Genomic DNA, 15791 nt, shown 5'->3' with positions numbered 1-15791 from the left:
AGAGATAAAGTAGAAAAAACATTAACACAAAATTTTACATACATAATGACTAAGAAGATGGGAAACCCTCTAGAAGACCTCTGGGAAAACTACCAAATGATGATCTCATAGAAGAAAGGTTACCCTAGGAGGAGGAAGGCAGGCAAAAAAGGTAGGAAATAAAGAACAGAGAATAAATTTCCCAGTTACAAACTGACTAAAGGTTTAAAACAAGTATTCCTCTGAGCAGGATATAAAAGTAACCAGCAAGCACTTGAAAGATGTTCAATAGCGTTAGTCACTAGGGAAATGTAACTCAAAAGCAAGAGATACCATTTTACACCCAATAAAATGGTTATAATAGACAAGACAATAGCAAGTGTTGGTGAGGATATGGAGAAATTAGAACCCTCATAGCATTGTTGCTGGGATGGCACTTTGGAAAATACTTTGGCAGTTCTCTCAAAATATTAAACAGAGTTACCATTTAACCTAGCCATTTTACTTGGAAGTGAATACCCAAGAGAAATAAAAACATATGCCTACACAAAAATTGTTACACCAGTTTTCATAGCAACATTATTCTAACAGACAAAAAAGTAGAATCAAACCAATTGTCCATCAACTGGTCAATGGGTAAAATTAATGTGGTATCAACAATATTCACACTATAATGGAATATTATTTGTTTGGTAATGAAAAAGGAATGTTTTACTGATACATGCTACAACATGATTGAACCTTGAAAAAAATTCTGTGAAATGAAAAAAGCCAGACACAAAAGGTCACATATCACATGATGCCATTTATATGAAATGTACAGAATAGGCAACTCTATAGAAACATAAAGCAGATTAGTGATTGACAGAGGCTAGGAATGGGGAGAATGGAGAGTGACTGCTAATGGATATGGAGTTTCTCCTTGGGGTGATGAAAATGTTCTGGAATCAGATGGTGGTGATGGTGGCACAACCCTGTGAATATACAAACTACCAAATTGTACACTTCAAAAAACAAATTTTTTGGTATGCGAATTATCTCTAAATAAAGCTGTTATTTTTAAAGTTTGGGTGCGTGGATACAGCTAAAACAGTGTTTATGTGAAAATTTGTAACCTTAAGTTCATACTTTAGAAAAGAAAAAAGCCTGAAATCTAAATACCTAAACATCTGCCACAAGAAGCTAGAACAGCAAATCAAAGCTAAGAAATAAAAACAGAAATCAATGAAATAGAATACAAATATGCATAGAAACAATACCTGGACATTGCTCTTATGAAAAGATTAATATGAAAAGAGTAATAAATTGATAATAATTTATAAAATTAAGGGAATAAAGAGAGAAAACACAAATTAACAATATTTAAAGTCAAGTGAGGTTATTACTACAGAATCTACAAATATAAAAATGTTAACAAGAGGATATTATGAATGACTTTATACTAATAAATTGGCTATCTGGATGAAATGGAAAATTCCTCAAAAAGCAGTTTACCAAAGCTGACCAAAGGAAATATAAATTCTGAATAATTTAATACTGCTTAAAGAAATTGAATCCATTATTGTAAACTTCCCACCAAGAACACTCAAGGCCCACAGGTTTTCATCACTGAATTCTTTTAAACATATAAGGAAGAAATAATTCTAATCTTTTGCAAAACTTTCTAGAAAATAGTAAAGAGAGGAAGCTATCCTTTTTGTGATGCCAGCACAACTTTGTTTCCAAAATATAACTTTCATCTCATGATGATAAATGCAAAATTCTTAGCAAAGTATCCATAATCCTATGACACCAAAAGTACAAGTAACAAAAGAAAATAGATAAATTGAACTTCATCACAATAAAAACTAGTTATGCAAAGGACATTATCAAGAAAGGAATAAGACAACTCCCAAGATGGGTAAAAATATTTCTAAATCATATATCAATAAGAATCTAGTATCCAGAATATATTTAAAAACACAGTTCAAAAACAACAAATCACCAACCCAATTTAAAAAAGGATAAACATTTGAATAGACATTTCTCCAAAGAAAATAATCAAATGGCCAAGAAGCACATGAAAAGATGCTCAACATCATAGTCATTAGGGATATGCAAATAAAAACGACAAAGAGGTATCACCTAATACCCACTAGAATGGCTATGACCAAAGAAATAGAAAGCACATGTGTTGGTAAGGATGTGGAGGAATTCTTACCCTGTTACATTGCTCATGGGAATATAAAATGGTGCCACCACTGTGGAAAATGATTTGGTGGTTCTTCCAACCCTTTAAATATATAATTACCATATGACTATGTAATTCTACCCCTAGATATATATCCACCAGAATTAAAGGCAGTTGCTCAGATAAAACCTGTACATAAACAATTCACAGCAGCACTATTCACAATAGCCAAAAGATGGAAATAACCCAAGGGTCTTTCAACTGATGAATGGAGAAACAAAATTGGGTATATGCATGTATATATGCATGTGGCCATAAAAAGTACTTACACATGCTACAATGTGAATGAATCTTGCTCAGTGAAAGAAGCCGGATACAAAGGACTTACTCTATGATTCCATTTATAGGAAATGTCCAGATAGACAAATCCATAGAGATGGAAAGTAGATTCATGATTACCAGGGCCTAGAGACAAGGGGGAATAGGAAGTGGTTGCTTAATGGGTACAGGATTTCCTTTTGTAGTGATAACAATGCTCTGGGACTAGACAGTGGTGATAATGGCACAACATTGTGAGTGTATTAAACACTGCTGAATTTTACATTTTGAAATTGTTAAGATGGTGAATGACATTACATAAATTGCACCACAGTAAACAAAATGCAAATCGAATCTAGTGATACATAAAAAAGCAAATATATCCAGCATCAAATAGAGTTTATTCCAGGTATGAAAAGATGTTTTAACATTTAAAAAGATATCACTGTGGGGCGCCTGGGTGGCTCAGTCGGTTAAGCATCCGACTTCAGCTCAGGTCACGATCTCGCAGTCCGTGAGTTTGAGCCCCGCGTCAGGCTCTGGGCTGATGGCTCAGAGCCTGGAGCCTGTTTCCGATTCTGTGTCTCCCTCTCTCTCTGCCCCTCCCCCGTTCATGCTCTGTCTCTCTCTGTCCCCAAAATAAATAAACGTTAAAAAAAATTTTTTTTAATAAATAAATAAAAAGATATCACTGTAACTCATCACAGTAACTGAAAGAGAGAGAACATACATTTGATCATCTGATAGATTCAGAAAAGTAATTTATAGTTAATTTTAAAATGCCACAGTCCTTTGCAATAAAGTTAATGAGAATACAGCAAACTTCCTGGACACATGATTTCAAAATAAAGTGAATAGTGTCCTACACATTAGCAGCAGACAATTAGAAAAGATAATAGGATAAACTATCCCATTTAACCTAATAATGAAATTTGTCAGGTACTTAAATATAAATCTAACCAAAAATGCATAAATTCTACCTAAAGGAAATTACCAAATGTTATCGTAGAACAGAAGAATTTTGAATACATGGAGAGATATTCCATGCTTTTACATGGAGAGATTCAATATCACAAAAATGTCGATTTTCCCCAAAGTAATCTATTATTTCTTAATACAATTTTGATAAAAGTCCTGGAGCTCTCATGGAACTTGACAAGCTGATACTAAAATTTATAGAAGATTAATGGGCCAAAAATATCTGAAACAATTTTGAAGAATAATAAGGTAGAAGTCTACCTAACAGATAGCAGGAGTCACTATAAAGCTGCAGTGATTAAAATAGTGCTGGATGGAAGCAGAGATAGAAAAATACACCAGTGGAAGAGAATTTTCTGTTTTGCCCAGAAGCAAATGCACACGTATATGGAAAACTGGGTGTATGACAGAAGTGGCATTTCAAAGTGGTAGGAAAAAGTGTCTAGTATTCAATAAATGATAATGGGAACATTGTTTCCTATATTAAAGTATTAAATAAAGTTAAATTTATGCCTCAGAAAATTTATGAAATATACTTTCAAGAGATGAAGATCTAAATGGGAGCAGCAAACCTTAAAATACTTAGCAGAAACTATAGGAATATGTTTTCTTTTACACAGAATAAAAAGGATTTCTTAATGTTAACAATGAGAAAAAAAACTCACAAGTTGATTCATTTAAAAATTAAAACTTCTATACAACAAATAATTCCATAAATAAACTAAAAAGACAAGCCACAAACTGAAACAAAAAAGATATTAAAAAGTCTTTACCTGGCAAAGAATTTATGAAGGCCCTGTAAGTTAAAAAGTGCATGACAGGGGCACCCAGTTAAGTGGCCAACTTCGGCTCAGGTCATGATCTCACTGGTTGGTGAGTTTGAGCCCTGTGTCGGGCTCTTTGCTGCCAGCTCGGAGCCTGGAGCCTGCTTCGGATTCTGTGTCTACCTCTCTCTCTCTGCCCCTCCCCCACTCACACTCTGTCTCTCTCAAAAATAAAATGGACACTAAAAAAATATTTTTTTAAGTGAATGACAGACAATACAACAGGAAAGGAAAAAAAAAAAAAAAAGGTTGAGGGCAAGATGCTCCATGACACCAGTAACACCAGTAATAAAGTAAATGCAAATTTAATTTTCAAATAAATAGCACAGCATCCCCCTCAGATTGGCTAGAAACGGGAAATCTGCCAACACGAAGTGTGAACAAGGATGAGGAAAAATGGTAGTCATCATACAAGGGCAGTAGGAAGTAATAGGCTACTGTCACTATGGGAAAAGGTCCAGCAGTAGACAGCCAGTTTGCAGGGCTGTGCGTCCTTTAACACAGCAAACCCACTTGGAGGTCTGCACCCAGGAGAAAAACACACATATCAAAATGAGACATGCACGAAGATAGTTACCAAGCACCGATTTGTCACAGAAAAACAAAAGAGGAGAAAAGCTACCCATCAGTAAGACAATGGGTAAATAGATTATAGTATTTTATATAAGGATATCACACAGTAGTTAAAATAACAGAGTCTCAGTTAAACATCCCAAAACATAATCTGGAGTAAAACATAAGGTTGATACATACAACCTGACAACGCTGAAATAAAAAAAATTTAAATCCACAAAAGAATACTATTTATCATTTGTGAATACCTGCATATCTGAAAAAAAGAAGTAAAAAAAATATATATGAGTAGATGGACAGGAAGAATTCTTACCAACTTTAGGATTGTGGTTACTTTCTGGGAAAGGGGAAAAATTGAGCTCAGACTGTATTTGTATGGTTTGGTTTCTTAAACAAACAAACCAAATAGCTAAAGCAAATGTAAGAAAATGTTAAGGTTTGGTAAATCTGAATGGGTATTTGTTATGTAAGCTCCTGACCTTTAAATAAAAGTTTGCAATGTTTCAAAGAAGTGTTGTTTTTTTTTTTAAAACAAAGTTTTCCTGCCTCAAGAACGTCTCGATTCTCAACTTTCCCTGTTTCTGTCAGCCCTAGACGAACATGGCCCTTGACTTGGAACTAGATTGATTTAACATTTTACAAATATTCCTCATAAGGCTGAATTTTAGGCTTCATGTCCATTATACATACATATCATAGAAGTGGGAGGTAGAACGGTAACTCAAAGGGCAAAGGCACCAGATTTAGTCCTTAAGAGGCTGAGAAAAAGCTTAAAACCACATCAAGGTCCAGCATCGGAAAAATAATAAATTATCATAGTACAACCAAAATACGATACTCTACACAGTAATTAAAAATTATGTTTTCTAAGAATGTGAATGGCAGGACACAGTAGCAAATCTTACAATTTTATGTTAACTGAAAAACATAGAATGAAAAATTAACACAGTAGCATGTTTTGAACCATGTAAACACACACAATAGGAAAAAAAAAAGGCCTAGAAAGATCCCTCAAGCTTAGTGTTTGTTACTTTTAATTCACTGTTTTATACTTACCCAAACTTTTTCAAATGTGCGTTTATTCCTTTTATATTTAGATATAAATCCATTAAAGACACATTAAAATGAAGAACGGCAATTCACCACTTCTCTAACATAAAAAGAAATTATCATTTACTAAAGGTGCTTTTCTCTAGCTCTCAGACATGAACTGGTATTTTCTCTTCTGTTCTGACACATGGTGCATCTGCTTCACATTTTAATCTTGATCAAAAATATGATATGCTGCTTATTTACTTAGACATTAGAATGCTCAGCCCCTGGCGTTGCTCTCTCTTCCTTTAAACAGAATCATTTTCTTGTCTGATCTTCATAGAATCTCTCACTAAGCTTCCCAGGTAGACCCTGGCTCCCGGGCAGGTGGATACTTCACTGTTAAGACATTCAGCACTTAACAAATGTTCAAATGTTATTCTTTTTTAAAAAAAGGAAAGGTAAACTGAAGAATGTAATTAGGTAAGAATTGTGTTCTCTCTCCTCAGCTATCTTCTTAGGAGGAACATAGAAAACGAGAAAGGAAACAAGCAAGTGGAAGGAAGGGAGTCGGAGGGGGGCAGACTAGATAAACTATCATAATTAAAATACTCTCCTGGGCATCTGGGTGGCTCAGACTATTAAGTAACTGACTTCAGCTCAGGTCATGATCTCCCGGTTTGCAGATTCGGGTCCTGCATCAGGGTCTCTGCTATCAGTGGGGAGCCTGCATTAGATCCTTCGTCCCCCCTCTCTGCCCCTCCCCTGCTTGTCCTTTCTCTCAAAAATAAGTAAGCCATATAAACAAATGAAAATACTCTCCAAAATCCCTGGTTACATTTGCATAGAGACTGCAGCAGACTGGTCGTTTGAAACTGGTAAGAAAATGAGGGCATCACACAGAGATTAAGAAATGGGTTTGAGGTTAGTTCACACTGGACAGGTTACGACTAGGAAACTTATTTAATATCTTGGGTCTCAGTTTCTTCATGCATAAAATGGAACTATAATAATCACAGAGTGAACATGAATTGTTTCTCTTTTGTCCAACATTGGTGCCTATTTCTCTATGGTTCTGAAAGGGTTGCCAGCCACAGGAAGGAAGGAAAGTCTTGCTACTATTAGCACTCACACCCCTGGCCAGCATGATCAATCCAGACATGAGCAGACATACAAGCCAAGACTGGCCAACCATAGTCCTTCCATGGGATTCTTCAATTTGAAGTGGCGGGGGGGAAAAAAAAAGAAGTCTTCCCCTTGGGTCCTGTGTCTGGACATAAGATGCCATCTTCATTGCCCTGCAGAGAAAGACTAGCTGTGGTAGAAAAGAAAGAAGACAACACATATATAGAAGGCGATTACGAGAAACCATGAGTGAGGGCAAGAGAGGCAGGGGGCCCTGAGGCAGGGCCAAGGGTCTCAGGCAGGAAGCAAGGGGACAGGGGACAACAGGGAGTAAGACATCTAATAGCACTGCCATACCTACAGAGTAAGATGAGAAGCTGAACAAGAGCAAGCTGTGGAGAGATATGACAGATCTTAAAGGATATTCGATTAAGGAAACAGAGATGGTGAGATAGAGGCTACCCTGGGCGCCTGGGTGACTCAGTCAGTTAACTGCCTGACTCTTGATTCTGGCTCAGGTCATGATCTCATGGATTCATGAGACTGAGCTCCACCCCGACCCTCCCCACCGCTGCCCCCATCAGGCTCTGCTTGGACATCATCAAGCCTGCTTGGGATTCTCTCTCTGCCCCTCCTCCACTCGTGCTGTCTCTGCCTCTATCAAAACAAACAAATAGATAGATAGATAGATAGATAGATAGAGAATTTAAAAATATAAAAATTAAATCTGTGTACTCACTGTACACAGAATAAAATCCAGAACTCTCTTTTGGTATTCCAAGTACATAATGCTTTGATCTGTATCCAACTTTTCAGCCTCCTTCCTCACTCTTCATACCAGCTTCATGTGTCTACTGGCATTTTGGGCACAAACTTGGACCTTTTCTACTTCTTTGCCCTTGGTTCATGCTATTTCTTCACTACTGATGCTTTCCCCCATACCCATTCCCCTTTTGACATATTAGCCTTGTTTTAGCACAAAATTCAAACACACCACCCTCCAGAAGCTTTTGGAGACACCCTGGTTAATTCTTTCCCTCAAAACTATCTTGAAGATATTACTTTATTATGGCACTTACTTGCTTTTATGCCTCCATTACTTTGTGAGGATTCAGAGAACAGGAGATTTGTCTTACTCATCGTTTGAGCCCTTCCACTGAAGTTCTAAGTGATTACACATAAACATCATCCACAAAATGTTGGTTGTATTCACCCGAACTTAAAATTACATAGCTCAGTAGCTGTTGACATTGTCATATAGAGTGGCTCCCCCCCAAATATCTCCCAAGCAACCTAAGACAAAACTGAGTTTCTTCTTACTGTGGGAAAGAAGAGTACTACCTTGAAAGAGTCTTCATATCCTCACTAGTTGGGAAAAACAAAGTGGAGACATTTATGTTACCTAATGTCTACTTTTAAGTATGAATTTCAATGTGGGGAGCTTAGTTAGGATTGGGTAAGAATCATGATATGATAGTTTGATATTGATGGACACAGTATAGTGAGCATTTTGAAGGGACACGTTCAAAGGGTATTAAAATATAAACTTGTTTAATATTTTTTATCTATTGGAGGGGTGCCTGAGTGGCTCAGTCGGTTAAGCGTCTGACTCTTGATTTTGGCTCAGGTCATGATCTCACAGTTCATGAGTTTGAGCCCCATGTCAGGTTCTGCCCTGGCAGTGCAAAGTCTGCTTGGGAATCTCTCTCTCTCTCTCTCTCTCTCTCTGCCCTTCCCCACTTGTATTGTCTCTGTCTCTCTCAAAATAAATAAATGCTAAAAAAAAAAAAAAAAAAAAGTTTTTTTTTTTTTTTTCTATTGGAGAGTTGATGGGTCGTCAGAATGCAACATAAAATCTATGTATCTTCTTGGGCGAGCTTTTTCTGAAAGAGTAAAGTTATATTGATGAAGACAGTATAATAGTAGGATCGTGTTAATGTGGATAGTAAGCTGTGTAGGAGGTAGATGGCTTCTTTCTTCACATCAAGGAAAATTTGCCAGGCATCCAGTAACAGTATTTTAAGGATAGATTTTAGATGAAAGTGAACAGAAATAAAACATCCAAAGCTTCTTTATTGTTTCATCATCCTAAGTCTCTTCCAATAACCAATTGCCTCATTCTTTCAAATGAGACGAAACAGCTGGAGCACTATCTTCTGATTCCAACACATAGTCCCTACTAGGAAATTTATATTCCCCTGTTTTTAGAACTTTCAATATGCCCCTAAGGTTCTTAATGTTGGAGAATACGACAGAATGATAAAGTATGGAGAATTCGGGATTGTGTCAGGGATGGTAAACAAGCTTATTTTGCATATCAGTATTGAGTTCTTAGAGGGTTCTTCTGAAAGGATTCTGAGGCCAGGTCTGGGCTTACCAGAAATAGCAGTAATGATTGATTAATAATATCTGCCATGAGCACAGTAAGGCAAGTGTCCACATGCTAAGTATTTGCCATTTCTGGGTTACTGAGTTGAGAAGACTATATTGCTGTTTCATCCTATTCAGACTTCTTGTTTGGTTTTGCTTTGAGTTTTGCTTTCCTCTTCTTCCTAGTAGAGCCATCCCAAGTAGCCTCTAGGACTTTTTTTGCCAAAATCTTTGGATGAAAGCTCTGGTGGGATCCACAAAAGTGCAGGTATTATTTCAGAGAAGTAAAATAGTAAAGTACCATTCAGCCAGAATATACTCAGTCAATGAAAATCTCCAGAGAATTGGGGTAAATGCTAAGAATGTTCTGACAGGGATACAAGACTAAAAATAATACCTTCATACTTCCTGACCACTGAGAGGCCCACACATGGGGATGTGACTCAAACCAATCAAGAAAACCCTTCCCTGGAATGGTGTAATCTGGTGTTAGTAAAAGAAACTATCTTCTTACTTCTGCAGTTGCTAAGTAGGGTTGTTTGTTTAAAAGCATGAAACTGTTGCAAGCAATGCTTCTTCCCCACAACTCGCCCTGTATCTGATGTCTGGAGAAATCCAATGTGAAGAAGGAAAAATTGAGGCTAACTCAGAGAAAAATCACACAGAAAGAAAGAATGACAGAAACTGGAGGACATTATGTGAACCTTGAAGATTGCCCTACTCCCAGACTTTTCAGTTATGTCAACCAAAAAATTCCTTTTGTGTATGCCAGTGTCTGAGTCATTTCAAACTAAAACACTCCTGACTAGGATTATTAGACCCGGGTCTAATGATCATTCTCAAATTCCAGACACATGCATAATTTTGTGGTTCGTGGGGCATCCTCCTCTTCCTTGCAGTCCTATACCAATATGCCATACATTTCATAAACAGAGACAAAGTTTTTCACTTCACTTTGTAAACACAGATTTTATACCAGTCAGCTATATCTCTTGTATTGCATGGAACCCAGACTAAAATTCAAAGAAATTCACAAGAGGCCAAACATACCCTTTAGTGATGCCTGCATCAGAGTGGATAGAATAAGAGAGAAATAACACTAAACTATTTGGGGAGATGAAAAAGTAGAAAACTGTTCACATGATCCCTACTAAACTCTTTCACACTCTTAAAATGTTCTGGGGTTCTATGATAATAGAAATAAAAAATTCAAAAATCATCAAATCTTTCTGGAGAAAAATAAATTTCTTGAAAAGAAAGACTACAGGAAGAGCACCTATCTCCTAATAACTGTGTTACTTAAATTGACCTCTAGAGGTCACGTCTAGCCAATGCGATCCTCTTCTGATAATGCAAATGTTTCATTGGCCTCTTTAGTGTCTTGCAAACTATTTCCTGGAGCATCTGGGGTACTGGTGAAATGCAGCAGGGACTTCATCAGGGGGAAGGAGATGACAAGGGACAGATTTCAGGCTATATCTTTCATCAACCAAAATCTTATTTTAAAATTATCTTCTGTGTACTGGTCACCCAGAGAAACCTTATGTGCAAAAAGGTTTTCACTCTTTAAACACTTAGAAGCTAAATGCTTTTAACTATATAGATAGCATGAATCCAAGTATTGAGTTCTTAGATATTGAGGATCTTAGACAATGGAAGAAGGTATCAGTGATTTCCCATATATAGAGGTAACCTGTAGTACTCAAAGTTGTGTGCAATGTATTAATCTAAAAGGATCATCCTTTTTGCCAGTGCTTTATTAGAAAATTAGTTTCTGTTCATCTTACCCTTCAGAGCATGCACCGACTGATGAGCACTGTTAGAAAGTAAAATAAAGTTTGAGGTTTCAGGGTAGTAGTGCTGCCTCTGGGGTCTAATAACTTGGATTTCTCAGACAGTCTCAATGTGAAATTCTACCACTTGAGATCAAAAGTTCACCATACAAATAGACCTCTATTGTTGCAACACAGAGACCCCCCATATGCAAAGTAACATTCCTTCAAGACATCCCCTTTACATATGATCAATAATTCAAAACACACCTGGGCTCGCACTATGGTGCAAAGGACACATAAAAAAAGACTATTAAGAAGCACTGGTAAAATAAGCATGTAAATGTATTGTGGCTTTATAGAATTATTCCCTAACACATCAAAGACTAGCACTGTTGTGACCTTGTTAATTTTATAATTCTGTCCTTTTCCATAACCAGAAAAGGCCTCAAAAGAGTGAGGACCTCTAATTCTTTCTCCTGCTCTCCATCTTCAAAGTGGGATTTCTTTTTCTTTTTTGCAGTTAGATTCCATTCTTCTGCTTGAGGTAATAAGTTCAGGGAATTTTCAGAGAAAAAGCTACTCAAAAGAATATAAATGTCAAACACATGTAAATTTCTCCCGCTCCATTTTCCCCCAACTCAGGAATGTCCTTTGTTTTCTCTTGGTATGTTTCAGCTGGCTGACATCTCTGGATGAGGAGCAATCACCCAGGCAGCATCTTTACAATGTAATGACAATCAGTTACCAAAAATGTGCAGGCACTGATAACGGAATTCAGAAGGGTCAGAAATGAGTGGAAGAAAATAGGCATTTCAAACAAGTGCACTGCAGCTGCTGCTGACCTTGGCTTAAGATTGCATCCGAAGCATTTATTAATTTTCTGTTGTAAAATAGAGGGAAGCCAAGTGAAATCCTGATAAGGGATCATTCTGGAAAGGAGGGGAGAACACTTTACTATTTAAATGGTATCCTGCAGTTACATTATTTCAGAAACATCTTTGCTCCCACTTATGTCAGTAGGCCAGGATAAAGGAGTTACTAAGGAGTAGACACGACATGTCTTCAGATTTATACTTTCTTTGAGTATGATCCCATAGTTTTATGGAATTGGGTAACTAAACCGGGCACATGTAAAAAACATGCACCAAAGATTTCGGCAAATTTGTAAATGAACAATTTATCCCACAAAAATGCTTTCTCCAGAAGACAGCAACTATACAAATATGAAAGCAGCTGTAGCAGCTACCTTTTATTGAATGACTAGTATAATCCGGGTGTTCTTTCAATTCACAAGGACTCTGCAAGCTGGGTAACATTCTCTACCTTACAAAGGAAATATCAAAGGCTTAAATTAACTTGTTCATGGTCAAGCAGTTAATGAGACAGACCTAGGATTTAAAAGTAATCTTTTTTTTACTCTAAAATCAGGAGTCCTAATCTTTATGCCCTCCACTTAAAAATGGAGAACCAGAATGTTCTCAGAAGATTATGTCACATGAGCTAAAGAATCTTAGCCATTCAATCTATAAAAAAACAAGAGGGGCCCTGGGTGGCTCAGTCTGTTAAGTGTCCAACTTCAGCTCAGGTCATGACATGACCTCATGGTCCGTAAGTTCTAGCCCGCATTGCGCTCTGTGCTGACAGCTCAGAGCCTGGAGGCTGCTTACGATTCTGTGTCTCCCTCTCTTCCTACCCCTCCCCTTTTCATGCTCTCTCAAAAATGAATAAACATTAAAAAATTTTTTTTAATTGGTTTAATCTATAAAAAAAAAAAAAGAGGCTCAATGGGCTTTATAGGACCTGTGGGAAAATATCTAAAAGGTCATCATTTGCATGAGAACAGACTTTTTTTAATCTGTGTTTTATTGAAAATAAACAAGAATTTGTGGGTGCTACTTCTAACTATGTCAAAGAAGCTTGATTCAGACTCACCTTCTTACATAAAACAACTATAAAAGCTAGAGAAAATAAATAGGGGGAAAAAACCAACTGTTTATATTTTATCAGAGAGCAATTAAAGCAGACAGACTTCAATACATCAAGATATCAAAGAAAAAAAATATATCGAGAAAATCTTCTATTTGTGGGGTATTTTTCCCCCCTCCAATTTAGAGAAAATAATAGGAGCAGATCAGAAAATGGGAATTAAGAGGTTCTGTCTCACTGGGTTGGGAAGACCAAAGTAAATTAGTTCAAGGCTACCAAGAAAACCAGTATTTAAGAGAAAACAAAAATGTTTCTAGATAATCCCCACTAAAAGTCAAATAATTTGTCACTAGCACAATGATACTAGAGAAATACTAAAAGAAGTTCTTCAGTCAGAGGGAAGATGATCCCTGGTAGAAAAAGAACACTAATGGAGAAATAAATTAAGAGCACCAGAAAGGGTAAAAACTGAGAACTGAGGGTTGATGCAGGGTGGGAGGGAGGAGAGGGTAGGTGATGGGTCTTGAAGAGGGCATCTTTTGGGATGAGCACTGGGTGTTATATGGAAACCAATTTGACAATAAATTTCATATATTAAAAAAAAAATAAAAATAAAAAATAAAAATAAATAATAAATAAAAATTTAAATTTAAAAAAATCTTGAAAAAAAATAAATAAAATAAAATAAATACAATAAAACAATAGTAAATATTGAATATTCAATAAAATATATCTTGTGCAAATAAATTTTATATATACACATATACACATATGCTTGAATGTATTTTATGCATAATTTTAATATGTGACAAAAATAACACAAAAGATAGGAGAATGGTAAATGGAGTTAATATTTTTAAGCTTTGATTTACCCTAGAAGTGGCAAAAGTAAAATTTAAGTTGGAATACGTAAAAGTTTCATATTGTAATCTTTAAGATAAAACCTAAAGTGAAATAAAGAATTTATAGTTAATAAAAAAATGTAAGGAGGGGCGCCTGGGTGGCGCAGTCGGTTGGGCGTCCGACTTCAGCCAGGTCATGATCTCGTGGTCCGTGAGTTTGAGCCCCGTGTCGGGCTCTGGGCTGATGGCTCAGAGCCTGGAGCCTGTTTCTGATTCTGTGTCTCCCTCTCTCTCTGCCCCTCCCCCGTTCATGCTCTGTCTCTCTCTGTCCCAAAAATAAATAAACGTTGAAAAAAAAATTAAAAAAAAAATGTAAGGAAAAGAGAATATATAAAAATTTTATCAATTTAAAAGAAGGCAACAAGAGCAGAAAAAATATGTGGGGAAAATAGAAAACATAGTAAAAATAATAGATTTAAACTCAAATATATTATCAATTACATTAAACATAAATGGCATAAACATTCAATAAAAATGAACAGTCAAATTGGGAAATAAAGAATAAAACTCTACCATATATTACTTCCAAAAGACACACCTAAAATATGAGAACCAGAATGAGTGAAAATAAAAGGTTATATATTGTGCAAATACTAATCAAAATAAGGTTGATATTAGTATACTAATATAAAATGGAGATTTTAAGGAAAGAAGTATTAATAGAGGCATATCTTATAATAGTGAAAGATAAATTCGACTGGAATGTAAATATGTACACACCTATAACATTGGCTCAAAAGATACAAATCACAAACTTACCAAACTAAAAGGAGAAACAAAAATATATATTTATAGCTTGAAAACAACTCACATCTTTCAGTAATTAATAGAACAAACAGAAAAATAAAAAATAAGATATTTTTGAACAACCCAATAAACTAACTTGACCTAATAGATATGTATATAAATAGAACATTCTTCTAAGCAACTGCAGAATACATGATCCTTTCAAGCAGACATAGTATCTTTGTCCAACATGGTCCATAAAGCAAGAATATGTCTTTGACCACAGTGAATTAAGTGGAAATTAGTAACCGACAGGTAACTAAAAATTCCCCAAATATTTATAAAGTAGCAACTGTTTTCTAGATAATTTATGAGTCAGAGAAGAAATTACAAAGGCAAATTAGAAAATATTTTTCAACTAATTATGAAAACATAGATATAAGACTTTGTGGAACACAGCCAGGGCATACTGGTGGCTCAGTCAGTTAAGCACCAACTCTTGATTTCTGCTCAAGTCATGATCTCACCATTCTTCAGATCAAGCTCCACATCAAGCTTTGTGATAACAGCACAGTGCCTGCTTGGGATTCTCTCTCTCTGCCCCTCCACTGTTCATGCATGATCTCTCTTTTAAAGTAAATAAATAAACCTAAACATAATAATAATTTGTGGAACGCAGCCATAGTAGTGTTTACAGAGAAATTTTGAGTTAAATACACATTTTAGAAAAAAAAACCTGAAAAATTATGTAACTGTCTCCTAGGAAACTAGAAAAAAAAAAAACAGCCAATTAAATATTAAAGATAAGCACAAAAATTAATGAAAGAGAAAACATAATTAAAAAGAAAAATTTGCTTTTCTGAAGAGATTAACAAAATTTATAAATATCTAACAATACTGATTACAAAGAAAAAATTTCAAGAATTTAAAAAGAATATCATTATAGATTTTAGAGATATTTAAAAGATGGTAACTTCCAGCTTTCAGACAAGATGGAAAATATTTTAAGGGATAATTCTTCTCATCATATATATTAGAAATATAATAATTCCCACCCCTCCCCAGCATATTTAGGATACTGAAGAGTTACAGA

Source organism: Leopardus geoffroyi, chromosome A1 (assembly GCF_018350155.1).
Source record: "Leopardus geoffroyi isolate Oge1 chromosome A1, O.geoffroyi_Oge1_pat1.0, whole genome shotgun sequence".
NCBI lineage: Eukaryota > Metazoa > Chordata > Mammalia > Carnivora > Felidae > Leopardus > Leopardus geoffroyi.
The sequence above is the reverse complement of the archived record's forward strand: the minus strand, read 5'-3'. Positions refer to the sequence as shown.